Raw genomic sequence first — 27,512 nt, forward strand, 5'->3', positions numbered from 1 at the left:
TGGAAGCTTGTTCTAGTGCAAATTTTTTGGGTCCAATCAGTCTGTTGTTCATGTGAAAATCTTTCAGAAGCAATGATGCATGTGTGACTGCTCGAGGCTATGGTAATGAGATGTCTAGGGGTCTATACATGGGACTGACTCTCAAGACCAAGGTGAGGGAGGCACAGCCTGTATGGGTGGAGGGCCCTTGCTCTGATTGCCTAGCCAGGCTCTTTGTTCTCACCATGGCAACAAAACCTTGTAATTGTGAGATCATTCCATAAGGTCAGTGGGTTCTGGTCAAGGGGTAGCAGAGACTCATAACCACAGAGGGCCAAGGTGATGAACATCCCTTACCAACGCACCAGCCAAATACCAACTGCCAGCCTCACCATCACAAGTTTTCTTGACAGCATTTTGTTTCATCTAAATTCATTTTGAGTGGTAAGTAAAGATTTATAATTTTCTTCCCTGAAGGACCACATATTTCATAGGAGACTGGTCTCAGGATTTTAAGGTATTTTTCCACTGCTGCTTTTCTTGATTTTACAAAAATATGATTACACAAAAAACATTTGCCTTTTCAAATGGCCAGTACTTTGTATTTATTTCACATTGTTCATATGTTTGGCTGGTTTATGTTGTTGTTATTTGAGATAGGATCACACTATATAGCCCAGGCTCGCCCTGAAATCACTTCCTAAGTGCTGGGCTTATAGGTTTCTACCAATATGACTGCTTCTCATAGAGGTGTGTGTGTGTGTGTGTGTGTGTGTGTGCGTGCGTGCGTGCGTGCGTGCGTGCGTGTGTGTGTGTGTGTGTGTGTGTGTTGGTCCCAGCGCTTGAACTCAGGGGCTGGTGCTGTCCATAAACTTTTCTTTTTCTTTCTTTTTTTGTTGGTCATGAGGCTTGAACTCTGGGCCTGTGAACTGTCCCTGAGCTCTTCAGTTCGAGGCCAGCACTCTACCACTTCAGCCACAGCTTGACTTCTGGCTTTTTGGCAGTTAGAGATGAGTGTCTCTTAGATTTGTCTGCCCGGGCTAGTCAGCCTCCTGAGTAGGTAGGATTACAAGCATGAGCCATTGGTGCCCAGCTAACTTATTTTTTTTAATTAAATGATTAAAACTGTTCAATTTGCCCAAGAATTCTCATTCATTACATATATTTGAATTGTTGCATAAAAGTATATTTCCTGCCAGGCACTGACGACTCACGCCTCTAATCCTAGCTACTCAGATGACTGAAATCTGAGGCTCATAGTTCAAAGCCAGGCCAGGCAGGAAAGTCTGTGAGACTTATCTCAAATTAACCACTAGAAAACTGGAAGTGGTGCTGTGGTTCAAAGTAGTAATGTGCTAGGCTTGAGCAAAAAGAGCTCAGGGACAGAGCTCAGGCTTCAAGTTCAAGCCCCACAACAGACACACACACAAAAAGTATATCTACTGTCTCTAATTAACATGTCTTGTCTATTTCCGATTGCTTTAAGACTTTTTCTCTCTATAGATACGTAGATATAAATACATAGTATACAGTAGTGTATTATATATAGTGTACTTTTGATTTTTTCATTTCACATGTTTAAGCTACTTGATTATCATATATGTAGACATATAGATAGTATAGTGGTTAATGTGCTATATAAATAGTATATATAGTATACTTTTACTTTTCTTCATGTTACTTGTTCTTAGGGTTTGTTGAACTTCTTGAATCTGTACATTTGTAACTTTCCTAAAATTGAGGAGGTGAATCCAGGCACCAGTGGCTCACACCTGTAATCCTAGCTACTCAGGACGCTGAGATCTGAGGATCATGGTTCAAAGCCAGCCTGGGTAGGAAAGACTGTGAGACTCTTATCTCCAATTAACCACCTCCAAAAAGCCAGAAGTGGGGCTGTGGCTCAAGTGGAGAGCACTAACCTTGAGCAAAAAATTTAGAGATAGCATGAAGCCCTGAATTCAAGCCCCAGGACCAGCACCAGAAAAAAAGGGGGGGGGGCAGAGGTTGTTGCTATTTCTTTGTGTATTTTGTCTGTTCTCACTTCCTGCTTTCTAGAGGCAAAGATGAGCCAGAAAGCTGGTATTACTCAGTTAAGATACATTCTTGACAGAGCAGAAAAGATGATTACAATATGGTGAAAATTTGTCTCATATAACAAAAATTTCAAGGGGTAGTAGGTGGCAGCCTGGTGAATTGAGAAGTTCAGTGATGCTAGAAAGTAACAAACTCCTTATTTTGGACATGTCTCCTTGCTGAATAGGATTCTCCTCAGCCCAGACCTTCTTAGGTTACACTGGAACCCTATCACAAATAATGAACATTATTCTAAACACCTAGTTCTTACATTACATCTCTACTTAACATATTCTGACTCGCAAATCAGTATTTTCTATTTAAAACACTTCAAGCCAGGCGCCAGTGGCTCTTGCCTGTAATCCTAGCTACTCAGGAGGCTGAGATCTGAGAATTATGGTTTGAACCCAACCCCGGACAGGAAAGTCTGAGATATTCTTCTCTTTGTGTGTGTGTGGGGGGGGCTGAGACAAACCAAAATATTTTTATTAGAAAACTTCATACATATATAAAACTTTATCTCTACTAAACTACCAGAAAAGCTGAAGTTGATCTGTGGCTCAAGCGGTAGAGCACTAGCCTAGAGCAAAAACTTAAAGACAGCACCTAGACTCTGAGTTCAAGCCCCAGCACTAGCACAAAACAAAATAATAGTTCCATGTTGAACTATACAACTTATGTGCAGGGTCGAAAGGGAAAAAATGGGAGAGGGAAGGAAGTGGTGACATTGTTAAAAAAGAAGTATACTCTTTATCTGACTTATGTAACTGTATCCCTTCCGAGCATCACTTTATAATAACAATAAAAATTTTTATAAAAAATTAGTCCAAGAAAAAATATCATTCACTATGGTCTGCACTCAGATTTAATCTTTCTTAGATAAATAGGGATTTGATACGAAAGTTCAGGCTTGATGATTACCCCCTCATTAATGTTTGATATTAAATATGACAGTGGATATCTAAAATTGTGTCCTAGGGGCTGGGAATGTGGCTTAGTGATAGAGTGCTGGTCTAGCATGCATGAAGCCCTGGGTTCGGTTCCTTAGTACCAATAAACAGAAAAGCCAGAAGTGGTGCTGTGGTTCAACTGGTAGAGTGCTAGCCTTGAGCAAAGGAAGCTCAGGGACAGTGCCCAGTCCCTGAGTTCAAGCCCCAGGACTGGCAAAATAAAATAAAATAAAATAACACAGTGTCCTAAATTAGATTTGGTCTGTGGAGTCCAGAAGGAAATTTACATACATACGTATGTATGTATGTATGTATGTATGTATGTATGTATGTATGTATGTATGTATGTATGTATGTATACTGTAAGTACTTTATAGTGTGTTGGGATAATTTTGACAAGAAATTGTAATAAGTGCTTTCTATATCTGCAGGACACAGAAATAACGCAATTCACGGGAAAAAAACCACCAAAGGATTCCAGAGAAAAGATAACTAGAAAGTTGCAGGTAAATAGTAGCCAAATGAAGGAGAGGGAAAACATTCTAGAGGGAGAGGGTGGATGAAGGTGTATAAATTATAGGTTGCCAACGGAAAGGAGCACAAATTGACTGGAACATACAGAATGTTGTTTCAGTATATTGCTAGAAAAATGAGGACATCATGGAATATATACTGGATTAATTTTATGATGATCTTGGGTTGTAAGAACATTTCCTCAAAGTCTCATACTAAATGATTATTTTTGTAGGTAGTAGTATAGCTACAACCTGGATACCAGGTTATATTTAAATGTCCCATCAACTTAGTCTTCTATAATTAGCCAATTCTTCTTTATTGGTGAATGATATAAAGAAGCTATACCTTAGCTGGGTGATAGTGGCTCATGCTTGTAATCCTAGCTACTCAGGAGGGTGAGATTTGAGGGATTATGGTTCAAAGCTATCTTAGGCAGAGAAGCCTGTGAGACTCTTATTTCTAATTAACTTGCAAAAAGCCAGGAGTGGAGATGTAGCTCAAGTGGTAGAGCAGTAGCCTTGTGTGAAACAGCTCAGAGACAATGCCTAGGCCTAGCTTGTAGCTGCAGAATTCCCAAAATACAGCACACTAATTGGAAAACTAGGGAATCTGTGATGTGCAACAGAGCCTGAACAAAGGATGTCACTTTAATAGAGATTTCCCTGTTACTGATAGAATTTCCATTTGGAGTAAGAGAAGGTTTTTATGGGAGTAAGAGACATTTTCCTGAATATAAAAATAAAAAGTGTCCTAGTAATTTCCCTTATGTTATTCCTATTGCTATTGCTATTACTACTACTTCTACTTCTTCTTCTCCTTGTTTTTCTTTTTCTTCTTCTTCTTCCTCCTGCTCCTCCTCCTCCGCCTCGTCCCCCTCTTCCTCTCCCTCTCTCCCTCTTTTTTTTCAGTTTAGCAAATTTGGCCTAAGCAACTTGAAAATCTGGAGAATCAACTTCCTGTACAGACCTTAAGCCCCAAGAAGAATTGCAAGCTAGTACTTAAACTTCATGGATCCCTCACAGGATATTGCTCCAACTTTGAATTTTGGTGCATCCTCCATTTTACCTAAAGAGAAACAACAGGACGTTACAGTAAGCTCTCAGTTACTCTCTTCTAGAACACCCAACCTGGACAACATTCATTTCAACTTTGGTTCTCATAACAACTATTTCACCCCTCTACCAGAGGAGCTACTCCATACACAGTATGGTGATGACACCACTGAACAAGACATGCAATGTGAAAGGTCCTCCCTCCCTGGGAGGAAAAGATTAATTGTAGGCTACATAAGACAGAATGCACTCAATCACCTGGCACCGTATCGAGTTGAAAGGAAAAGAAAAATCTTTTCATCATGTGGTAAAGATCATCATGGATGTAAGGGCCATTTTTGCCATATTGAGAAGCAACATACTTGTAAGAACCCCAATGGCCAGAATTCGACCTCTTGTAGTGTGGTGTTAGAGAGTCTTAGGCGCTTAAAGCTCAGTTCTGATACAGTAGAGGCATGCTTTCCCCAACAAGAGCCGACCATCAAGCATTAAAGAGGGAAGTGCCATCACAAGGTGTAGAAGGCAATGATGGAACTTCCAAGTGGCTCTTCCAACAATACCTGTAATAAAACTAAGGCTGCCCTCATCATTGATAAGTCAATTCCGATGTGTGATTACTGGTATTTCAGCCTGTTATTTTGGTTGTAACATTTGAGAAAAGAAGTAGGGATGGTAAATAGAAGCAGCAAAAGGTCTAGTGTTTTGTCCAAAACAAGCCAAGCCAAGTGCTGATGCCTCACACCTGTAATCCTAGTTACTTAGGAAGCCGAGATCTGAGAATCATGGTTCAAAGCCAGCCCCGGCAGGAAAGTCTGTAAGACTCTTATCTCCATCTAACTACCAGAAAATGGGAAGTAGCACTGTGGCTCAAAGTGATAGAATGCTAGCATTGAGCAAAAGAACTCAGGGACAGCACCAAGGCCTTGAGTTCAAATCCCACAACTGACCAAAATAACCATATATATATATATATATATATATATATATATATATATAAAATCTGTAAAAATATGTATATGTATACTCTGTGTATAATCTGTATATGTGCAAATTTCTAGTGTCTGTTTCTTCCCAGACAATGCATTTTTATTCAAGCTGAATGACCTATCAGAAGGGAAAAAAAATCCAAGGCAAAAACAAAAGCCAATCAATCTCTTGTTACATAACACTAGATGGAGTTGTATGAAGCAACATTCGTGTGTGTGAGATCCCTCCCATGTTGTCTTTTTTGCCTAGAATTGTTTTGGCTATTCTAAGTCTTTTGTTGTTCCATGTGAATTTTTGGACTGTTTTCTGTATTTCAGAAATGTATGTCATTGGGATTTTAATAGGAATGCATTGAATTTGTTTATTAATTTAGGCAGTATAGCCATTTTCACTATATTAAGTCTGCCTATCCAAGAACATGGAAGGTCTTTCCATTTCCTGGTGTCCTCTAATTACTTTCTTTACGTTTTTATAGTTTTCATTAAATAGTTCTTTCATCTCTTTAGTTAAGTTAGTTCCAAAATATTTTATTTTGGGGGTGGGTTATTGTGAATAGGGCTGCTTCCTTTATTTCCCTTTCTGCTTTTGTACACTGTTGGTGTACAGGAAGGCAACTGATTTTTGTGGGTTGATTTTTTTTTTTAGGTCCAGTCATGGGGCCTGAACTCTGGGCCTGGGCTTTGTCTCTCAGCTCTTCAGCTCAAGGCTAGCACTCTACCACTTGAGCCACAGTGCCACTTCCGGCTTTTTTCTGTTTGCTTATGTGGTGCTGAGGAATCGAACCCAGGGCCTCTTGCATGCAAGGCAAGCGCTCTACCACTGAGCCACCTTCCCAGCCCTTGTGGGTTGATTTTTATCCTGCTACATTGGTGAAGTGGTTTATAAGTTCTAAGAGTTTGGGGGTGGAGTTTTTGGGATCATGGAAGTATAGTATCATGTCATCTGCAAAAAGGGATAGTTTAACTTATTCCTTTCCTATGTGGATCCCTTTAATGTCTTTTTCTTGTCTTATTGCTCTAAGGATTCCAGGACTATATTGAAGAGCAGTGGAGACAGTGGGCATCCTTGCCTTGTTCCTGATTTTAGGAGAATTGGTTGTAGTTTTTCCTCATTAAATACAATATTGGCTATTGGTCTGTCATATATGGCTTTTACTTTTTTAAGGAATGTTCTCCAGAGCATGAATGAATGTTGTATCTTATCAAAAGCCTTTTCTGTACCAAAGGAGATAATCGTGTGGTTCTTCACTTTGGATCTGTTGATTTGTTGGATTACATTTATTGATTTATGTATGTTAAATCATCCCTACATCTCTGGGATGAAGCCTACTTGGTTGTAGTGTATGATTTTTTTAAATGTGTTTCCGGATTCTGTTAGCTAGAATTTTGTTTGCATCTGTGTTCATCAAGGAGATGGGTCTGTAGTTCTCGTTTTTGTTGGGTCTTTGCCTGGTTTGGGGATGAGTGTGATATTCGCATTGTAGAATGAGTTTGGGATAGCTCCCTCTTTTTCTATTTCTCTGAAGAGCTTGAGGAGTATGGGTATCAGTTCTTCTTTAAAGGTCTTATAGAATTCCGTTGTGAATGCATCTGGTTCTGGGCTTTTCCTTGTTGGAAGACTTCTGATTGCTTCCTGTATCTCATAAGATATTGGCTTATTTAATTTTTTTTATTTCTTCCTTACTCAGTTTGGGCAACTTGTATATCTCTAAAAAATGTATCCATTTCTGTTAGGTTTTCTTTCTTTAGAGAGTATAACTTTTGAAAATAGTTCTTTATAATTTTTTGGATGTCTTGGGTACTTGTTATGATTTTTTCCCGTGGCATCCCTAATCTTGTTAATTTGAGTTCCTCTCTTCTTTTCTTAATTAATCTTGCCAAAGGTCCGTCAATTTTATTTTTTTAAAAACCAGCTTTTTGTTTTATTAATTTTATTTATAATTTTTCTATTCTCTATCTCATTAATTTCAGCTCTTAATTTGGTTATTTGGCTCCATCTAGTAAGTTTAGGTTCCATTTTTTTCATGTTTTTCTAGCTGTTTTAATTGCAATATGAGATTATTTACTTGGTCTGTATTTTCTTTTTCTTTTTTTTTTTAATTGTATTTTATTTTATTTGAGAACATACTGTACAGAGGGGCTACAATTACATGGGCAGGATAATGCATACATTTCTTACCAAGCATTGCAGCCTCCTCCTTTGTTTACCCTTCACTTCCCTTCCCCGCCTCCCCCCTCCCCCCACCCAATTTTACCCCCCTCCCCTCACCCAATTATACCCCCCTCCCCCCCCCACACCGACATTGTAAAGCTGGTTTTGACATGACATTTTGTACTTCTCATTGTTGCAACAGGTCCACCTGAATCCTTAAACGACTTGTTTGTCCCCATCTCCTCCACATGTTATACTGACATCAAATATAGTGAAAGCGGGGGTCTGTCTCTATTTTCTTGATGTGGGCACTGAGGGCAATAAATTTGCCCCTCGGGACTGCTTTTGCTGTGCCCCACAGGTTCCTTTGTGATATGTATTCATTTTCATTGAATTGTAGAGGGTTTTAAATTTCTTCTTTAATTTCTTCTGTTACCCAGGTGTTGCTTAGAAGTGCACTGCTCAATTTCCATGTATTTGAGTAATTTCTATAGTAAGCTGTTATTGAGAACTAGCTTGATTCCACTGTGGTTGGATAGGATACAGGGGATTATGTCAATCTCCTTATATTTGCTTAAGTTTCTTGTATGAACTATGATATGGTCTGTTTTGGAGAAAGTTCCATGAACTGCTAAGAACGTGTACTGTATTGTTTTAGGGTGAAATATTTGGTAGATGTCAGTTAGTTCGGCTTGAAATATGGCCTCACTTAATTCAATAGCTTCTTTGCCAATCCTCTGGTTGGTAGACCTGTCCTTTGGTGAGAGTGGGGTGTTAAAGTCTCCTAGTATTATCGTATTTGGATCTATTTTATTCTGCAAGTTTGAGAGTATTTGCTTAACATATTTGGGTGCTCCAATGTTTGGGGGATATAAGTTGATAATGGTAGTATCCTCTTCTTCGATTGTTCCCTGTATTAATATGTAGTGTCCTTCCTTGTCTTTTTGTATTGATTTTAATGAAAAGTTTATTTTGTCAGATATCAGGATAGCTACACCTGCTTTCTTACTGGGGACATTTGCTTGGTAAATCTTTCTTAACCCTTCACTCTGAGTTTGTTTGTATGTTTGGCTGAGAGGTGGGTCTCCTGAAGGCAACAGATGGATGGGTCTTGTTTTCTGATCCAATCTGCAGTTCTTTTTCTTTTGATTGGTGAATGGAGTCCGTTAGTATTTATGGTTGATATAGAAATATGCATTGTGTTTCCTGTCATTTCCTGTTTTCCCAAGTTTTTCTTCTTTCCTTTCCTCCTGTGCTTACTAAGTTAGACTTCTAGTAGTACCTGTCTGATGAGGATCCCATTTCCTGATTGCTTTATTCAGGTTGTGTTTCCCTTCTTAGCATTCTTTGTAATTCTGGTTTATTGTTTATGAATTCATTTAGTTTTTCTTTACTATTAAACGTTGTAGTTTCTCCATCGAGTGTGAATGCTAGCTTTGCTGGCTTTGTATATCAGTCTGGGCTGGCAATTATTGGTTCTCAGGGCTTGGATTGTATTTTTCCAGGCCTTTCTTGCATCCTATGTGGAGAGATATGCAGTGATTCTGTTTTTTTTCCCCATTGTAGTATATCTCCTTTGTTTTTTGTTGCATGCAAGATGGTTTCTTTGTTATTCACATCTATCATTTTCACTATAATGTGCCTAGAAATGTTTCTCCTGGGATCCTGCTTGTTAGGTATTCTATATGCTTTTGTTATGTAGGTAAGATATTGTCTTTTAAGATGTGAGAAAGTTTCATTGATAATCTTGCTGAATAGGTGTTGCATTCCCTTGCTTTGATATTCCTCACGTTTGTCTGCTCCAGTTATATGAAGGCTAAATTTCTTGGCACTGTCTGCTTGCTCTTGGATTTCCCTTTGGCATAATTTAAGTGATTTTTCCATATCTCTGACTTTTTTTCCAATTGCTGCATTTTGTATTCTGTATCTGACACTCTAAATTCCATTTTGTTCACTCTGGTAATTATGGCTTCCATTGTTGTTTGCATGGAGGAGATTGATTAATTTATGGATTCTATGTTGGTTCTCAGAGTATTAATCTCACCTCTTAGTAAGGTGTGTACTGCCTCTATTTTTGCACGCATCGTCTGTTTTAAATCCTGCATCTCTTTTGATATTTTGTTTCCGTGTTCTTTAATTTTTTTATCTATTTCTCGCTTTAATTCTTGAGTCATTCCCTCCAGCATCTCCTGGATATAGCTTTTGTCTTCCATTCCTTCTTTGCTTCCACTGGGGCTCTCCGCTGGGTGACTGCTGGTTTTGGGGGGTAGCTTGCTAATCTGGGTATTGATAAACCTTTAAATTTTCTCTGTGATTTTCGCATGGGGATTCAGGGATTATTGGAGACTGATCTGAAATATTGTTTTGGCCAATAGGTGGCTGTCTGCTTGGTTGCTGGTTCTGGGTTGGCTGTGAGAGTCTGTACCTGGTCTAGGTTCAGTTGGGGGAGAGGCTGACCTCCAGCTGCTAGGCTGACCCACATAGGGCTCTCGGCTGTCTGCTGTACATCACTGGCAGTTCCCACCTTTAGAAGAACTGAGCAGCCTAGACTGCTCCTGTTTACTCCTGTTTACAGGTACTCTTGGCAAGATAGGGTATGCTGGATGTACTCTCCCAGTTGCTGGATTCTGCTATGAGCTCCTAATTTATTTGTTTTTGTCAGTTGTGGGGCCTGAACTCTGGGCCTGGGCGCTGTCTCTCAGCTCTTCAGCTCAAGGCTAGCACCCTACTGTTTGAGCTGCAGCACCACTTCTGGCTCTTTCTGCTTATGTGGTGAAGAATCAATCTCAGGACCTCATGCATGCAAGGCAAGCACCTCTACCGCTGAGCCACCATGCCAGCCTGAGCTCCTGACTATTATCAGGTGCTGGCAACCTGGGTTGTCCAATTCCCAGCCTGGGATATATGCGTCAGGTTCTGGGGGGGGGGTTGGGCTTCTGGTTCTCTTGCCCTGGACACACAAGTCTTGCTGTCACAGGTGCTATTCCCGGGGGGTGCGGTTCCCTGCTTTTCCCCCTCTGCTGATGTGTATGCTCACCTTCTAACTTTGATTGGGAGGAGTTGGTTGTGTTGCTCAGGCACCTGATCCCCAGGCCTGGTCCTGGCTCCCAGTTCCCTGCCTAAGGCATGCCAGTTGAACCTGTGCTGCTGTGTATCCTGCTTGGGTTACACATCCTGGAGTACACAGTTCAGGTTTCTTCCGCTGTTGGCTGTTGTGACCCATGAGCACTGTTCCTGGCTTGGGCATTTAAGCTCCCTCCAGGGGCGCTCTTGATCCAGCCTGGCCAGCTGGATGTGCTCCACAGGCTGGTGAAGCACTTGAACAGTTCCCAGTTTTAGTGGGACCTGTAGTCCAGGTGTTGGGGCAGGGGTCTGGGTCAAGATCTGGGCCTTCCCATGAGCTCTGGTCTCCCTTAAGGGGGGGATACACTATCCCCTTTGGGGTACTCACCCTGGAGCTAGTTGGGAACTCTCTAGCTGTTGTCTCTGTGCGATGTAGGTTGCTGGTTGTTGCTGTGATCTGCCTTCAGTTGAGATGCTTGTGGGCTGGGCCGGGTGGTGGCTGCTCTGCATCAGTGTTTCTCCTCTGTCTCTGCCTCTGTTGATGATGTCCAGGTCGGCTGCGCTGGCCTCCGGCCAGGGGGTGGAAGAGGGGTCTCATGCAGGTTCTGAGCACTGAGGTTTGTCTCTATTTACGCTCTCTGGATCAGTACCAGTACCTTGAGTGTCTTCTGCATTGGTGTTATGCAGGTGGACCCCTGTAGTTCTGGGGTTCCCCCTGTGGGGCCGTGGGGCCAGTGGCTTTGGTGGGATGGAGCTCCTATGCTTGGTGGGGGAGGGGATCTTTGTGCAGGCTCCCAGCTCAGAGGTTTCTTTGTTAGTCACGATCAGCAGGTCTGACACTGGTACCTCAGGTGTCTTCTGCGTGAGTGATCTGCAGACGACCCCCTATGTCTCTGGGGACTACAGCAGCCCCCTCCAGGCTGGGCTGGGCTGGGTTGGCCAGGACTTGGCACGCAGCCAGCAAGGGTTGGGGAAGGGTCTTTGCATTTTTCCTTTTTGAAATTCTTTCTTTTCTTTCTTTTTTGTTTTTTTCTCTGCCTCCTGTTTTTCTCTGGGTGTTCATCTTTTTGTTGTTGTCAGTCTCTTGGGGAAATTAAGTATTGGAACTCTCTTTTTGGTTGGAGAGAGCGGTGGTGTTTCTCTACTATTCGGTCACCATCTTGGTTCCCTCCCACACACACCTGAATACCTGATCATTCCTCCCCATACCTCCCAACCCCACCCCTCTCCTCAGTTTTCTTAATTTTGTAGGATATGCATTAAATCTTATGACTGTATTCTCCCTCGCTTCTTTTCTTTGGTCTACCCCTCCCACATCATTCCAATACTTGTTTTCCAGTATTCATTTTGTTGAACTGTGAGTTAGCCTTTTTAAGGAATCACACAATATTTTCAAGATTGTTTCGATCATTGTTTGGATCAATTTTTCAAGATTGTCAAGGGACACTGCACTTGTACATTAGATGTAGAAAAAAGGTGATGGAAAGGGACCACTGAGCACATGTATATCACTATTTGAGTTCCACCATCAGGATGGCATGTGGAACAGCCACTAGATGGACAATTGTTCCATTAGGGACACAGAATATCCTGCCAACATATGAGCATTTCTGCAGTGTGAGTTGAGAGCTCTAGGCCACTAGAATAGTGGCAGGAAGAAGGATCCAAAAGTTTGCTAGTGAGTCACTAGGAGTATCATTGAGGGCCACCACTAGCATTCCCATGATTTCTGCACCTGTGTATCTGACTATGGGAGAAACAGCATCCTATATTGGTCACTGCTTCAGAGTATATACATCTGTCTGGAAAATTTCACTCCTAGAAGTTATTGCCACTTAGATGGCACCTGATGATTCAGGCAATGTCCCCCTTTATAGCAATGTCCCCCAGCAGATTGGTACTTTTGTTATACATGATAAATCTACATAGATACATCATTATCACTCAAAGTACTTAGTTTCCTCTTAGTGTCTACATTCTAATGAAGTTTGACAAATGTACAATGACATAGATCTATCAGTGTAGTATCATACAGACCGGTTTTATTGCCCTAAATTCCTGTGTCCTTTGCCAATTTCCTCTCCCTTTCCCCAAAGCTTACCAAATGCAGATCATTTTATTGTGTCCATAGTTCTACTTTTTCCAGAATATTAGAAAGTTCTATTCATACTGTGAGGAGGCTTTTCAGATAGGTATTTCTTACTTAATAACTAAATTTAACTTATTTTCTAACTCCATGCATTTAATTTCACAGTAAATATACCACCTTTTTATTTGCACCTTTGCAATTCATAAGCTATTATACATGAAAAGCAGCAAGTTCTGCTACTCACCTGTTAATTAGAAAGTGTCATTTCAGCATCTGCTATTTTCTAGAACATCTTCCCAAGACAACAGAATCATAAGACTTGTTAGTGTCCTATTATGGCATTTAAGAGAAATGAAGGCCAGTGGTGGCTCATGCCTGTAATCCTAACTACTCAGAAGGTTTAGCTCCAAAGGTTCCAGATTTAAAGACAGCCTAAACAGAAAAGTCCTAAAGACTCCATTTCCAAATTGACCAGCAAAAAGCTCAGCTCAAGATATAGGTCAAGTGGTAGAGTGTCAACTAAGCAAGCAAGCCAAGTGAGTAGGAGGATCTGAGTTCAAAACCCAGTACCAGTTAAAAAAAAAAAAAAGAAGCATAATGGGGCTTCATCCTCTTTCAGACAAAATTAGCATATGATTTGCATAAAATTGAAATATGGATTTCACAAAGTGACAGGACAATAGAAAAGAGAGAAACAAAAAGGCCATCCAGAGAGAAATAGGAAACCATCTTACAAAATCAACAGTGGAGGGCTTGAACCCACAACTCAAAAGATAAGACAGTCACAACATAAAGAGCTAGGAGAGAATTACTTTCAGAAAGATAATAAATAAATGAGAATAATAAAACATGATCAACACAGTAAAACAGCAGAATAAAGAGAAAGAAAGAGGCAGGACACTGGTGGTTCATGGTTCATGACTACAATCCTAGCTACTTAGGAGTCTGAGATCTGAGAATCATGGTTCAAAGCCAGACTGAGAAGGAAAGTCTGTGAGACTCTTGTCTTCAATTAAGTACCAAAAAAGGCAGAAGTGGAGCTGTGGTTCAAGTGGTATACTAGCCTTGAGCAATAAAGCTCAGGGACAGTGCCCTTATTAATGGCTAGGTCACCCAGATAAAATCTAGCAAAGCAACTTCATAAACTGCATCATAGATAAAATGGACTTATCACATATCAACAGAATATTCCATCCCACAGATGCAGAATACGTCTAGTGTTACAGGAAAGCAGAGAGTTCGTGTGTCTGATGCTTTGGTTTTTATAGTGAATGATTAGTGAATAATGTGAGAAGAGTTGGTATCTGTTTGAGGAGGGCTATTATACGTAGAGAAGGGTCTGGGGGAAGGTAAGGAATCATGGTGGAAGTGGTCAGTGGTCTGGAGGCTTCCAGAAAGTGGAAGGGTGCAGATTTGGGGGCTTTAGACAGAGACCTGGAAAGACAGGAAGTAGTGTTGAAAGAGAGGGTAAAAAAAAAGGATATCATGGTTGGGCTGTATAGTTTGTTATACCCAGGGCCTGATTCCAGGTGGGGAGACTTAGGAGACCATCCTCTAAGAGTAGAGACTCAGCCTTATCTGACCTCATGGCCTGAGGTTTGCAGTTGAAATCTGAGAGGTGTGGGCTGAGAGGAAGACAGTGAGCATCCTAGGTGAGAACTGCTGTGAAAGCATGATCACAGCGATAATCAGGCAGAAAGTCTGTTACATTCCACTCCCAGAAGTAATATCAGCAATGGATACAGAGCAGAGAAGGACCCCAGGAATGACCCTGTGTTCAACCACCGTGTATACTGACCAAAGGGTCCAGAACCAGCCAATCGTGATCCAGAATTGTCTGTGCATTTTAGGTGCTTGTAGAACTTCCTGGGCTGTTGCTAAGGTTCTGAGGACAGACTAGGAAAAGGCTTTCTAGCAGCTAATGGTTCCATTGGTTCAGCTGTGAAGGTTGTAGGTCCTGTTTTGCTTGACTGGCCCAGCTTTATCCCTATGCAAAATGGGGGAGGAAATGGATTTTTCAACCCACTATTTAGATTTCTCCAGAAAAAAAGAGGTGTTTCAGGAAGCTGCCCCAATTCCTCTTCTTGCTCCAAAAATCTCAGGTAAGGGTTGGGGGCATGGATTAGGTGTTAGAGAGCCTGCCTAACTACCTGGAGCTTAGATTTCGACCCCAGTATCACCAAAGAAAAAAAGAAACCAAAACAAAAATAACCTTGGGAATTTTTTGTTCTCAAGTGAATTTTTCTGTTTTTTTTTTTTTTCTTCATCTACATTGGGTCTGGATCTACAGGCAAGGTGGTAAAGAAGCTGGTAAGCAGTTGCTGCACTCTAGAGGATCAGTGATTAAAATTCACTACAAGTTCATATTTAAGAAAAGTCCCTCTGGGCACTGGTGGCTCATACTTATAATGCTAGCTACTCAGGAGGATGAGATCTGAGGATAGCAGTTCAAAGCCTACCTGGGCAGGAAAGTCTGTGATACTCCAATTAACTACCAGAAAACCAGAAGTGTCACTGTGTATCAAGTGGTAGAATGCTCTCCTTGAGCTGAAGAGCAAAGAGACAGCACCCAGGCCCAGAGTTCAAGCCCCACGACCAAAAAAAAAAAAAAAAAAAACCCACAAAGAAAAGAAAAGTCCCTTTGCTCTCTCAGATTGGCATGCCTCCTCTGCCTCTGCCTAAGAGCTACTTGTATTTCTCCTTGTCTGAATGACTTTGTCATTCTTTCCCCTAGTTGTCTAGGAAAATAAATTATCCTGTTTTTATAGTCACAGGATATATGCTTTTTCATTCATAGACGTCACTCAGTCTCACTATAGGAAATACGGACAACAGGCTCAAGTTCATCATGAAAAATACTCTAGCGGGGTTCCAGTGGCTCATGCCTGTAATCCTAGCTACTCAGGAGGCTGAGATCTAAGACTCTTAGTTAAAAGCTATCCTGGGAAGGAATCTGTGAGATTCTTCTCTTCAATTAACCACCAAAGAAATGAAAGTAGAGCTGTGGTTCAACTGATTAGCCTTGAGATAAGTGTCCTGGCCCTGAATTCAAGCTCCAGGATTAACGCGCGCACGTACACACACACACACACACACACACACAAATTCCAAAGAAATGGAAAGATCTGGAAAAAATTGAAAGGATGCATGTTTCGTCCGTATTTATGGAAGCTAGATCTAGCTTATAAACATAAGTAAATACATTGGGTGCTATGCAAGTGTATACAAATGTATTATGTGGTAGATTCAAAGTAGAACTCAAACAGTGTAATTCCTTAGAAAGGCAATCAAAGTTCAAAAGGAAGTGGGTACTAGAAAGGGTAGGGTGAGAAGGGAAAATGGGGAGAATGAAGGAAGGGGGAATGTAGGGGAGGGATGGGTGAGAAGGTTGGAAGGGTTACATTGATCAAGATGCATTGTATTTATAAAGTGCTTTGTCAAATGGCAACTCCTTTGTACAACTACTTAAAAATAATAATTAAAAAAGAGCCAGGAAACGGTAACTCACACCTGTAATCCTAGCTATGCAGGAGGCTGAAATCTGAGGCTAGTGGTTTGAAGCCAGCCTGAGCAGAAAAGTCTCCCTGAGACTCTTATCTCCAATTAATCACCAGAAATTGAGTTGTAGTTTAAAGTGGTAGAGAGTTGGCTTTGAGCAAAAACGTTCAAGGACAGCACTCAGGCCCTGAGTTTAAGCCCCACAACTGATAAAAAATAAAATTAAAAATGGGGTTTAAACCCCAATACTTAAACAAATCATATAAGGTATAAAATGGTAAAATACCCATAGCCCTAAGAACCCATAATAATTATTCTTACTACTTTGTAATAAATTTTTAGGGATGCTCCATTCATAAAGTTGCATCTTATTTTTAATTGAAATGATACATAGAAACATAATTTTCTGAGTCTATATAGGTATCTTTGGGGTGTTATATGATATTTAGAAACTGCACATTGTGTATTATTTAAAACAAGAAATATCTTATTAAAAACATATTATTGTGGAAAACTCAAAATCCCTTCCACTTAGTGAAACAACAGTGTGTGTGTGTGTGAGAGAGAGAGAGCCAGTCCTTGAGCTTGAACTCATAGCTTGGGTGCTATGCCTGAGTGTTTTAGCTCAAGGCTAGCACTCTGTCACTAGAGCCACAGCTCTAGTTCTGGCTTTTGGTTGTTATTCAGAGGTAAGAATCTCACAGACTTTCCTGCTAGGGCTCCCTTAGAACCCCGTCTCAGATCTCAGCATCTGGAGTAGCTAGGTTTACAGGCATAAACCACCAGTACAGGGCTAACAATGTGTTTTAAACACTAAGGTTCATATTGGGTGGTGATCTCAAGATCTATTTGTATAACCTCAGATTAACATGACTTCCCCTTTTCTAAAAAAATATTGAAAAGCACCTGAATTTTTTTTCTAATTTACCCTTTTCCTAAAGAAAAACAGTTGAAATTATTCTATACCTGATGAGAAGTAGAAATAACCAGTGACTCTCACTGGATAGTAATTATCTTCATTCAGATGGAATGTATTTCAACATTGTTCACCCTCTTACTTTCTTTCATCTCCGTCCCCCACCCATTGTTTCTACTTGCCTCAGACATGCTCACAATTACAAACACATTTTATTGTGGGTTTTACATATACATTTGTCTTTTAGGCCTAGCATTAATTACCATAATGAGAGAAAGCTTGAGTCCTTTGTCCTTCTGAACCTGGCTGATTTCACACAATATGATGGTCTCCAGATCATCAAATTCTCTGCAAATAACATTCTTCTTTATGGCTAAATAGTAATACTTTGTTGTGTGTATATATCATATTTTCTGAAATCATTTATCTGTTGTAGGGCATCTGGGCTGTTTTCATAGCTTAGCTGTTATGAATAGTGGTACAGTGTGCAAGTGCTGCTATTGTATCCTAACTTACATTCCTGTGGATAAATGATCACAAGTGTTATTGGCCTAGCTAGATCCTATGGTTATTCTATTTTTGCTTTCTTGAGGAACTCCATACAAATTTCCATAGTAGTTTCATAAAAGTACATTTCATGTTACATAGTTCACATGTGGGAAGATGGCAACAGTCAGTCACTGAAGGCTGTTGAATAATAGGGGCTAGTTGAGAATTAGGAGAGTGAGAATAAGTGAGGGGAGTCCTTGTAATTAAAGGACTATATAAGCCAGGTGTGGGTGGCTCACACCTGTAATCCTAGCTACTATAGAGGCTGAGATCTGAGAATCATGGTTCAAAGCCAGCCTGGGCAAGAAAGTCTGAGACAAAACTGGAAGTGGCACTGTGGCTCAAAGTGGTAGAGTGCTCACCTTGAGCTGAAGAGCTGAGAGGTAGTGCCCAGGCCCAGAGTTCAAGCCCCATGACCAACAAAAAATAAAGGATTAGATATGCATTTGTGAAATACCTTGGTGATAGCCCTTTGAACATTGAACATGTAATGAAAAATGAAGAAGATGGATCATGCCTGTAATCTTGGCTACTGAAGAGGCTGAATCTGCAGATTGAGGTTCAAAACCAGTCCCAGGACCAGTGTACACACACACACACACACACACACACACACACACACACACACACACACACACACACACACACACACACACACACACACACACACACACACACACACACACACACACACACACACAGAGGCACACAGGCACACACACACACACAAAGATGTTGAGGCTTATAATACTCTTCTTACTAAAAAGGCTGAGATATGAGGATCACAGGTCAAATCCAGTCAGACTAGACTGGATTCTTATCTTCAATTAACCAGCAAAAAGCCAGAGTGGTAAACATAAAGGGAAAAAGCCAATGAAGAGCAAGAGGCCCTAAATTCAAACTAGTATCTGTGCACGGGCGTGTGCAAACACACACACATGCACGCGCACGCACACACACACACACACACACACACAGACATACACACGAATGACAGTATAACAGGTCTTGTCTCAATTCTGGGTAGTAGGAAGTGGATGGTTCAAATGAACCTGAAGGAGAGTTAAAATTGTCAAAATACTTTATATGTATGCCTGTGTGAGCATAAAAGATAGACATTTGGAAGTGGCGCTGTAGCTCAAGTGGTAGAGCGCTCGCCTTGAGCTGAAGAGCTGAGGGACAGCGCCCAGGCCCAGAGTTCAAGCCCCATGACCGACAAAAAAAAAAAAAAAAAAAAAAAAAAAAAAAAAGATAGACATTTCTTGAGATTGATTTGAGAAAGGGGAAGAAAAATGAAGAAGGGTGATTGAGGGGATTTCTCTGATCAAGATACATTGTGTGCATAAATGGACATAATAAAAACCCTATACAGTTAATTTATGCTAATTTTTAAAAAAATAGGTAAATTTGGACAGACTTCTTAGACGTGTATCAAAAGTTTTAGTGTCAATTTGAGAAAGTGCTGTGATAAATCACACACAGAATAGATACTATGACCTATAGACAGGAATTATGATTGTTTGTATTGTGCACACAGCCTTCAGTTCAGACAGGGTCTTGCCCCATCAGACAGGGTCTTGCCAAGTTGCTGTTTGCTTGGAGAGTACATTTTAGCAAGAGGACTTTCCCAAGGCTTCCAGAAAGAGACTCCTAGGCTAGGGCAGAGGCTGACTGTAGAGCTGGAGAAAAGTTGTGCTTTTTAAAATTTTTTATTTTTTTATTTTTGGCTGAAAAAATGCTCAGGTCACCCAGACAAAGCAATGCTGCCATCTATTGGCCAGAGAATCAGGAAGCTCCTGCAGGTGGTAACATTTCAGTCTACCTTACAGTTTTTTCAGCCTGGAGATGAAAGAAAAGGGAGCTATAAAGTCCAGAGAACCACAGAGCTCCAAAAGTCACTTCCCTTCCCCCATCCCTAGGAAGGAAGCCTCCCGTGCTGTCCTGGAAACCACATCAATAGCAACTAATGGGCCAGGTCACATTGGACATTTCTGGCTGAGGTTGGCAGGTGTCTGAGCCCTGAGATTGGCCAGTGCCTTTCCTGGGTGTGATCTACTCCATCCCTTGGACCTCTCCCCCCCTTTAGCCCAGCATGTGGATTTGTTTCTCTAGTGTCACATTCACTACCTTCCTCTGAGGCATCATCCTATGATCACAACTGCAGATCTCAGTGTACTGTATTTCAGGGAAGAATTCAAATGGTGTAACTCACAGCCTAACAAAATGTTAACTCACAGCCTAACAAAATCAATACTAGAAATATGGCACTTGAAAAGTGTGGGAGGGAGGTCAAGGAAGGGGGTAGAAGAATGAAGAGAGGGAAGGGGAAGAATGCAGCCATAATATTCAATGCATATCCTTGGAAAATTGAGGGGGAGGGGTTGGGTTGAGAGGGAAGGGAGAGAATGAAGCATTGTACTTATAAACTGATTTGTTGAATGGTAACCCCCGTGTACAGCTAAAGATAATAAAATATAAACAAAACAAATAACATTGGCTCTTTAAAAAATAAAGTAGTTTCTGATAGAGCTTCATGTTAGAGTGGGCCAAATGGTGGCCCTGTAATCAGGACTGGATTATTCCCCAGTAATTGTGAGAGGGGTAAACTTCAAGCCACTTTTGTAAAGACTTATTCCTATCTGTAGTGCTTTAACAGATTCAGACTTTGTTGTTGTTGTTGTTGTTATAGTTTTGCTTTGTTGGCAATGGAACCAGGTTCTAGGAACATGGTAGGGAGGTGCTGTACCATGAGGCAGACTTCCAGGTCAAGGCCAGCTACATCCTAAATTGTGGTAACCCATTTGGCTTTCCAAACCAGAATGTGACCTCCTCTAGGCTCTACTAGATAGAGTGCTAAAATTCCTGAACCGTGTACTGGTTCAATGTCAGCTTTGCTGGCAGGGTTCTGGCAGCCATTTCAGCTAACTGCTCACTAGAAAACCCTCTCAGATTTTGCCAGTTAGTTGTGGGGGGGGGATCACTTTAACCCTCTGGTGTCCTGTGAATTTTCATTTACATTTCCACAGCATTTTAGTGAGGAGTTAAATCAGGAAATGCCATAAAGTTACTAACAGGACAAGTGAGCTAGAAAGTCCTCTTCATCTTTGTGCCAAAGAATGAAGTTAGGCATGGAAAGGCCAATAGAATTAGTTAAATAAAAAATAAAATCATCTAGTCATATGAAAGCCATAAGCTTATTTCAAAAACGAAGGGTAGGCTGGGCACCTCTAGCTCACGCCTATAATCCTAGCTATTCAGGAGGCTGAGATCTGAGGATCTCGAATCAAAGCCAGCCCCGGCAGGAAAGTCCATGAGACTCTTATCTCCAATTAAGCACCAGAAAACTGGAAGTGGGGTTGTGGCTCAAGTGGTAGAGCACTAACCTTGAGCTGAAGAGCTCAGGGACAGTGCCCAGGCCCAGAGTTCAAGCCCCACCACAAAAAGAAAGAAAGAAAAAAAGAAAAGCAAAGGGCAGCTTCCTATTAGCCTTGCGGGCCTCTTTGGCCTTTGCTATCTCAGGATTTGCAATGGGTGTAGGGCAAGCCCAGGACACAGGCATGGACAGTCACTCAGTTCCCCACATCCCTTAGTGCCCACGAGACTCAGAACAATTGCATGAACTCTCTTGAGGTCCAAAAATTCCTTTCCAGGAGCTTTGAAAAAGAAGTGTCCCGTCAACTGTCAAGCTATCAGTGAAGCATTGCTGCCACCACATCAGAGAGAAAGGTCAAAGGAGATGCTAAAGGTGATAAAGCCAAGGTGAAGGATGAGCCATAGAGGTGATTGCAAATGTTGTCTTCTAGGCCTGCCCCTCTCAAACTAGAATCCAGGCCAAGAAAGGCTCCTGCAAAGAAAGAAGAAAAACTGCCCAAAGTGATAAAGGGAAAAGCAGATGCTGGCAAGGATGGGAACAACCCTGAAAAAAACTGAGATGCCTCCACAAATCCAGTCACAAAACACAAGGCAATGGAGATGTCAAGTGTGTGTGTGTGTGTGTGTGTGTGTGTGTTACAGCTTTCTGCTTTTATTTTGTGTGTGTGTTACAGCTTTCTGCTTTTATTTTGTGTGTGTGTTACAGCTTTCTGCTTTTAGTGTGTGTGTGTGTGTGTGTGTGTGTGTGTGTGTGTGTGTGTGTGTGTGTGTGTGTGTATGTGAAAGTCCTGGGGCTTAAATTCAGGTATTGGGCACTCCCCCTGAGCTTTTGTGCTCAAGGCTAATGGTCCTATCACTTTGAGACACAGCACCATTTCCAGGTTTTGGTAGTTAACCAGAGATAAGAATCTCACAGACTTTCCTGTCCAGGCTGGTTTAGAACCACAATCCTCAAATCTGTTTCCTAGTACCTAGGATTATAGGCATGAGTCACTAGTGCCCAGCAGTTTTCTACTTTTAGTGACTTACTATTTGAAATACTGTTTTTTAAATCAAGTTTTATAAAAAAAAAGTAGAATTTTGGTTATTTTGTTTTTTCTTTTTGTACCTGTCCTGGTGCTCGAACTATGGGCCTGGGTGCTGTCCCTGAGCCTCTTTGTACTCAAGCCTAGTGCTATACCCATTGAGCCACAGTGCCACTTCCAGCTTTTTCTCAGTACTTTATTGGAGATAAGAGTCTCATGGTCTTTCCTGCCTGGGCTAGCATTGAGCTATGATGGATCCTCAGATCTCAGCCTCCTGAGTAGCTGGATTACAAGTGTGAGACACCAGTGCCCAACATTACATATATACATACTTATATATGTGTAGTTATGTATGCATATACTTATTATCTTTAAGTAGTTGGACAAAGTAGTTGCTATTCAATAATAAATATGGCTTAGTGGTAGAGTATTTGCCTAGTAGGCATGAAGCCCTGGGTTCGATTCCTCAGTACCACATAAAAAGAAAAAGCTGGAATTGGTGCTGTGTTTCAAGTAGTAGAGCACTAGCCTTGAGCACAGAGAGGATTAGAGCAGAGCCCAGACCCTGAATTCAAGCCCCATGACTGCCCCATCCCTGCCAAAAAAAAAAAGGCCATGTCCAGAAAAAGTCCTTGAAAGGCATGTGACAAGACTGGAAGGGTATCAGTTTTTTATATATATCAGTAAAATATAATAACTGCTTCTTTTGGGGGGGGGTCCGGTCATGGGCCTGAACTCTGGGTCTGGGAGCTGTCCCTCAGCTCTTCACCTCAAGGGTAGTGCTCTACCACTTGAGCCACAGCGCCACTTCCAGCTTTTTTTTCTGCTTAAGTGGTGCTGAGGAATCAAACCCAGGGCCTCATGCATGCAAGGCAAGCGCTCTACCACTAAGCCACCTTCCCAGCCCCACATAACTGTTTCTAAGTACTAATGAACTGTGTTGTGGGTATGGAAAACCAAGACTACTTCTGGGATGTCAGTATTAATACAAGAGGAATACTATCCTCCTTGTGATTCACATTAAGTAAGGCAAAAGTGTTCATATCTGTCCATGTAGAAAAACTACTTCTGCAAATTAAGGAGGCTAAGATCAGGTGCAGCAAGCTTTGAGGCCACCCAGTGTAAAACCAGTTTTCAAGACCCCTTTTCAATAACTAGCTAGAGGGTGGTAGTTGTTATCTCAGCTATGACAGGAAGCATAAAATTGGAGGACCAAGCCAGGAACTCATGGCTCACACTTGGAATCTTAACTATTCAAGATGCTGAGATCTGAGAATCATAGTCCAAAGTCAGAATGGGCAGGAAGGTCCATGAGATTCTTATCTCCAATTAGCCACCAAATAGCTGACAGTAGAGCTATGACTCATTTAGTAGAGTGCCAGCTTTGAGCAGAAAAAGCTAAGGGACAACATCCAGGCGCTGAGTTCAAGCCTCCCCCCCCACATTGGCAATAATAATAATAATAATAATAATAATAATTGGAGGGCAAAGGAACAGGCCCAGCTCTGCTCAAACTCAAGACCCTATATAAAATCCCCAGGGTAAAAAGAAGAGCTGGAGGCCTGGCTCAATAGTCAACAATGTGCCGAGCTAGCACAAATCTAGGAGGAGAGGGAGGAAAAGAGGGAGGAGGAAGGATAGGAGGAGGAGGAAGAGAAGGAGGAGGATCAGAGTTCCTATGTATTTGTCCAAAAATATTCTTTACTCTAAAGAAGAGCTGATTTTCTAGTATCTATTACTGTGTTTTCCTCCTACATATTTCTGAATTTAATTTTCTTTGAATTATTAGATTCATTTTCTGACAGCAGAGGTTAAAAAACTTAAACTCTTTTATATCTAAATATATGGGTCTTGTCAAGGGCACCTAATACACATTCCAGATTTGTTTGGAAATATCAGCAACAACAATCACACAACAGTGTTAATAATCAGGAGATAAACAAACACTTCTGTATTACTTTAAGTGAGCAATGTCCACTTGTACTGTACTTCCTTCAGCCCCAAGCCCACTCAGACAAAACATGTTCCAGCTTCCACTATTTATTTTGTCAATCTGTCAGTTAACTGATCAAAGGAGTTACACCATAGGAATCTACCTCTGCCTATACCATACTTAAATCCATTTCTTTGTGTATATAGGCATATGGCCCTGTGTCTATTTTTGTAAATGTTTATCATTTAGATCTAATTTTCACATATGAGATAAACTGTAGTGTCCTTTGTGGAGGCTCAGTTTCGCTAGTGTAGTTGGAGTTGGTGGGAAGGTTAAGAAAACATCCACCTGCCTATTTACATTCCTGAACATCTACTGATCATCTTCCCACAAACCCCAAAAGCAGACTATTTCCTAGCCTTATCCTCAGGCAGTAACTAGAGGTAATCTCCACTAAAGACTGGAGGTAAACAGGAGATAGTCTCGTCAATGTCCAGTCTGTGTTCAGCCTAGAATCCCCACAAGTACCAGAAACAACATGCAAAACTATGCAGATTCACTTTTCTACAGTATTATACTTTAAAGATGGAGGGATAATTTACTGCTATAGAAATAACAGAGTTTGGGCTGGGAAGGTAGCTCAGTGGTAGAGCGCTTGCCTTGCATGCCTGAGGCCCTGGGTTTGATTCCTCAGCACCACATAAGCAAAAAAAAAAAGCCGGAAGTGGCGCTGTGGCTCAAGTGGTAGAACGCTAGCCTTGAGCTGAAGAGCTGAGGGACAGCGCCCAGGCCCAGAGTTCAGGCCCCACGACCGGACCTAAAAAAAAAAAAAAGAAATAACAGAGTTTACATCTACAATTTTTTGGAAAGACAAATCAGACAGCAAATGTCTTATTACTTGAATTAATGTCATTTAAGAAACATATTGTAGCTACTCGGCAGACATATCAGGAGGGGATTATGGTTCAAGGCCAGCCTGTGCACAAACTTACTGAGACCCCATCTCAAAATAAAATTGGGCAATGTGGCATGCACCTGCCCTCTCAGATATGTAGGAGGTAGTTAATGGCAGGCTTAGCAAAAACCAATAGAAAATAAAGGAGAATGTGCTAGGGGTAATGTGCCTGTCTTATAAGTGGGACATCCTTAGTCCAAGCCTCAATAATGCCAATAAAACAAATTAAAAACTGAAGGAAAGTGAAGTCAAAGCTGTATAGAAACTAACAACATACTCAATATACTCAAATTATGTTCTTTGTTTTTTTTTTTCCTTGGGTGGGGGCGGTCATGGGGTTTGAACTCAGGGCTTGGCGCTGTCCCTGAGCTTTCTCTGCAAGGCTAGTGCTCTACCACTTTGAGCCACAGTACCAATTTAAGCCATGTTTTCTGGTGGTTATTTGGAGGTAAGAATCTCACGGATTTCCCTACCTAGGCTGGCTTTGAACTCTGATCCTCAAATCTCACCCTCCTGAGTCACTAGGATTACAGGCATCAGCCACCTGCTCTTGGTGAGCATTTTCTTAATGTTGATTATGCCTTCTACCAAAATCTAATGTTTTAGATTCTTTGATAATTTCTGACTTTAATAAATACTTTATGCATTTCAAATACCAGTTTGTAAGAAAATGTCTGAGCTAGTAAAATATATTCTAGTAGCAGCTCTAACAGGTTTTGTAAAATTCTACACAGATCCCTTCACAGCCAAATATATTCTTTCTCTTTTTAATTTTATTTTGGTACCTGGGCACTGTCTCTGAGCTGTTTTTCTTAGCACTTTACCACTTGAGCCATACCTCCACTTCCTGCTTTTTGGTGGCTAATTCAAGATAAGAGTCTCACAGACTTTCCTGCCCAGGTTGGCTTCGAACCGTTAGTCTCAGATCTCAGCTTCCTGAGTAGTTAGGATTACAGGCATGAGCCACTGGATTCCAGCCTTCCTCTATTTGAATAAGAAAATAATAAAAATGATAAGATCATTTTTTTTTTTTTGTCGGTCGTAGGGCTTGAACTCTGGGCTTGGGCACTGTCCCTCAGCTCTTCAGCTCAAGATGAGTGCTCTACACTTGAGTCACAGCGCCACTTCTGGTCTTCTTGGTTTATTGGAGATGAGTCTCATGAACTTTCCTGCCCGGGCTGGCTTTGAACCGTGATCCTCAGATCTCAGCCTCCTGAGTTGCTAGGATTACAGGAGTGAGCCACCGGCGCCTGGCTCGATAATATCATTTTCAATGCTGGTTATTGTATTCACTAGTTTTGTTGGATAGAATGTAAAGATACAGTACTCTGTTTTGCAGGATTTGTCATAGTATATCTGCTGAAATCATATTTGAACATCTGGATTGAAAGTTTGTGTTTACTAAACGCATAAGCAGAGATTGCCTGATCCTTTCTTTCTATAAGGAGACCATAATGCCTGTTCATACATTCTGTCAAATTCTGAATTCTCCGGCTCTTACAAAATACTTGTCCTTTCCCAAATAAAACCTGGAGTGAATGAATGATAAAATTTCAAAGAACATTTTGGTTGCTACTTTCTATGGTTGCTGAAATAAGGGTGCACACAGCTAAGTGATACTCAAGGTAGGCATGAGTAAAATACCTGTTTTGTGCACATTTCCTGTAGAGGTCAGCCTTCACAATGAACATAACATAACATTGTAAGCACTATACCATGGAATCAACTCCAGTCATAGCATATTACACTGTACAAGTTTTGCATTTAGATATCAGTTGATATAATCCAAAGTAAAAAGACAATCAGGTAGCTGGGTTCTGGCGTCTCCAATCTGTAATCCTAGGTACACAGGAGGCTGAGAGCTGTGGATCACGGTTTGAAGCCACCCTGGACAGGAAAGTCCATGGGACTTGTAACTCCAATTAACCACCAAAACAGCAAGAAGTAGAGCTGTGGCTCAAGTGGTAAGTGCTAGTCTTGAGCACAAAAGTTCAGGAATAGCACCCATGCCTTGAGCTCAAGCCCCAGAAGTGGCACTAAAAAAATCTGGTAGTATTTATTGAGTACACAATAAAGTATGTGTTACACATGTGTTTTTCAGATAATCATTAAAGGGCTTCTGAATTGATCAAATCTCTTGATGTTTGAGAATGGCATTACCTTGTATTAATCTAAGCATTTTTTTCTTTACAGAGTGATTTACAAGAAAACTCATCTTTAGACTCATTTCACGAGCCTGGCAAACATGCTTAAAGTCTATGATTAGAAAATCATAGCTTCACATGAACATTTATTAAACCACATAGAAAAATTTGTTATCATCTAATGTAACAAATATTAACAACAGAATCAGTGTAAGAAAATGCAAGTGGTACTTAATAAAGGAGAGGTATAAATCATTAAT

General features: G+C 41.0%; 1 long non-coding RNA gene across 3 annotated transcripts; it reads left to right on the plus strand.

The window, feature by feature from the left end:
• The first annotated feature begins 274 nt into the window (after positions 1 to 274).
• LOC138839595 (uncharacterized) lies at positions 275 to 27,512 on the plus strand. Of its 3 annotated transcripts, none has more exons than XR_011375996.1 (5): positions 275 to 423; positions 3,434 to 3,508; positions 4,427 to 4,609; positions 21,474 to 21,602; positions 27,302 to 27,512. It is a non-coding gene; the product is annotated as an uncharacterized lncRNA (long non-coding RNA). The 3 variants fall into 3 exon arrangements; XR_011375997.1 differs by having other exon boundaries at positions 21,474 to 21,582; XR_011375995.1 differs by lacking the exon at positions 21,474 to 21,602.

This window comes from Dipodomys merriami, unplaced genomic scaffold (genome assembly GCF_024711535.1).
Source record: "Dipodomys merriami isolate MVZ:Mamm:240054 unplaced genomic scaffold, mDipMer1.0.p SCAF_3, whole genome shotgun sequence".
Taxonomy (NCBI): Eukaryota; Metazoa; Chordata; class Mammalia; order Rodentia; family Heteromyidae; genus Dipodomys; species Dipodomys merriami.